The sequence below is a fragment of the Tenrec ecaudatus genome, chromosome X (assembly GCF_050624435.1).
Source record: "Tenrec ecaudatus isolate mTenEca1 chromosome X, mTenEca1.hap1, whole genome shotgun sequence".
Lineage (NCBI taxonomy): Eukaryota > Metazoa > Chordata > Mammalia > Afrosoricida > Tenrecidae > Tenrec > Tenrec ecaudatus.
This window is the reverse complement of record NC_134548.1, coordinates 113,911,289-113,913,810: the sequence shown is the minus strand read 5'-3', so window position 1 is coordinate 113,913,810 and position 2,522 is coordinate 113,911,289. Positions and strand designations below refer to the sequence as shown.

At 43.9% G+C, this 2,522-nt stretch overlaps 1 pseudogene; it reads right to left on the bottom strand.

Moving 5' to 3' along the window:
* Positions 1-286: 286 nt before the first annotated feature.
* On the bottom strand, positions 287-1,627 carry LOC142433990 (26S proteasome regulatory subunit 7 pseudogene; annotated as a pseudogene).
* Between the last annotated feature and the right edge of the window lie 895 nt (positions 1,628-2,522).

Here is a 2,522-nt window from a genome sequence, read left to right as displayed (position 1 = left end):
AAAACTTTATTTATGGGTCCTGAAATCTGAGTGCCATATAATTATCACCTGCAGAAAATATTTCCCTCTTCTTATTTTTTTCAACCATTTAAAAATATTTAAAATAGTCTTAGATTGCATACGCTACAAAGCCAGATGAAAATCCAAATTTGGTCTGCAGGTTTTTTGCTAGCCCCTTCTTCTTCTCCTTTTTTTTCGATTTTGAAATCATTTATTTTTATGTGCATGGCTAACAAGCCTATGCAAAGTTAGGATTTCAATAAAAGAAGTTTCCATTTGACAGCCTTCAGGGCTCAGTTGGAAGTCATGTAGCGGGGAGTAGCACTGAATTTAGCATAGGATTTAATGACCTTATTAACAGCTTCTAAGAAATCCTTCTCAGTAGCAATATTTTGCCGTGCTCTGATTGCAAACATGCCGGCTTCTGTGCAGACGCTTCTAATTTCAGCACCAGTGCTATTTGGGCACAGTCGTGCTAACAATTCAAATCGGATATCTCTTTCAACACTCATTGAGCGAGCGTGAATCTTAAAGATGTGAGTCCGACCCTCCAGATCTGATAAGCAAAATTCAATCTTCCTATCCAACCTTCCTGGTCTCATCAATGCTGGATCCAAACTGTCTGGTCTATTCGTGGCCATCAGCACTTTAATATTGCCCCGAGGATCAAAGCCATCCATTTCATTGATCAGTTCCAACATCGTTCTCTGCACTTCATGGTCACCCCCAGCACCATCGTCAAATCAAGCCCCTCCAATAGCATCAATTTCATCAAAAAAATATAAGGCAGGCCTTTTTGGTTCTGGCCATTTCAAAGAGCTCACGAACCATTCGAGCACCCTCACCAACGTATTTCTGTACAAGTTTGGATCCAATCACTCAAATGAAGCAAGCATCAGTCCTATTAGCCACTGCTCCCGCACAAAGTGTCTTGCCTGTACCTGGTGGACCAAAGAGCAGCACGTCCTTTGGAGGCTCAATGCCAAGGTTAACAATTTTCTCTGTATGAAGTAGTGGGGTTTCAACTACTTCTCGAAGCTTCTAAATCTGTTCCTTACAGCCACCAACATCACTGTATGTGACATCAGGTTTTTCTTCCACCTACATCATGGTGACTGTTGGGTCAATCTTAGGAGGCAGCGGGATATGAATTTGATACTTGTTTCTGTCCACACCAATTCCCATTCCTTCTTCAATGTCAGTAGGGGCCACCTGATCGCTCAACACAAACTTGGCAAACTGTTGATAATGTACTTTGGGTCCACTGAATCCGCACTGAGTATCTTTGTACACCTTGCAACCTGTAATAGCTGTTCACTCTGGAGTGTTTGCTTATCTGCAGCCAAATCCCAGAGGGCAGGTGGGGCCAGGCCAGTGTCAGACACCTTAATACCAGTGAGCTCATTAATTTTCTTGAGAAGTTGCTGGCTGTCATCTTCAACCTGCTTGATCTGCCGAGAGTATGTGCTCTGGCCATAGGTTTTCAGCAAGGCAATGTCCCCCTCGTCCAAAGCTCGCATGGGCTTGTCCTCCTTCTCCTCCTCCTTGGTTTTCCGTTGATCCGCTCCGAGGTAGTCCGGCATTGTGGAGACGCTATGTGCCTCAACTCCTCAGGATTACGCGGCACCTTCTTCACTTCCGGCGCTGCCTTCGGTTTCCGCAAGCCCCTTCTTGATGGCTCAATAGGTAGTTTCTCAAAGGAAACTTTTTCCAGGTTCCATGTGTGTAGGAAGTTAAAATTATAAGAATAATGCCCATGTTTAGTGTATCTAATTATTAAACACCTAAAACACCGGTGGACAGAATGAAGCCTCTTTCCTCTAAGAAAAAATGACAATGGATATGATGCTAAAAACCCAAAGCTAGAATTAGAGATATTACGACAAAACTGAATCGTGGAGGGAGTTTCTGGATAATGCAAACCGTTGATGCGCTCAGTTGCTGACATTTTGAAGGTCTGAGTCTATCTAGAGGTGCCTTGGAAGAAAGGTCTGGCCATCTAGCCACTGCAAGCACCATGGAGCACAGCGCTAATGTGACACATCTGAGGCTCGTCACGAATGGAAACTGGTTCGACAGCCTCTGGTCTACTGGTGAGATAATGGACGGAAGAATGATGTGAGCAAGCCCAGTAGAAGACAATGTGTGAATAAGGAGGAACTGGGCATCCTGGCTGAGCAAGAAGGCGGGTATGGACATTGAACGCCTATTGCACACATGACCTCAAGGCAGGTGTCATTTAGGTGAGCAAGTTTCATTCCACTTACTCATTGTGTAAATGCAGGCAAGATGAGGGTGGGACAATGGGAGAGCCTGTCACAGCTCTCAAAAGGACGCAACATTACCCTACCAAGCCGATAAACTGTCAACAACTTTAGCCCTTTCCCTGAATTTATTCCTTCAAATGAATAAGTCTAAAGACTTTCTGTGTCTCCCATTAAATTGATACTTATTTGTTTGCTCTGGAAAATGGGTTAAAAATCTCCTTTTAGCCTCTGGAAGCCTAACTCCTTTTCCACAGC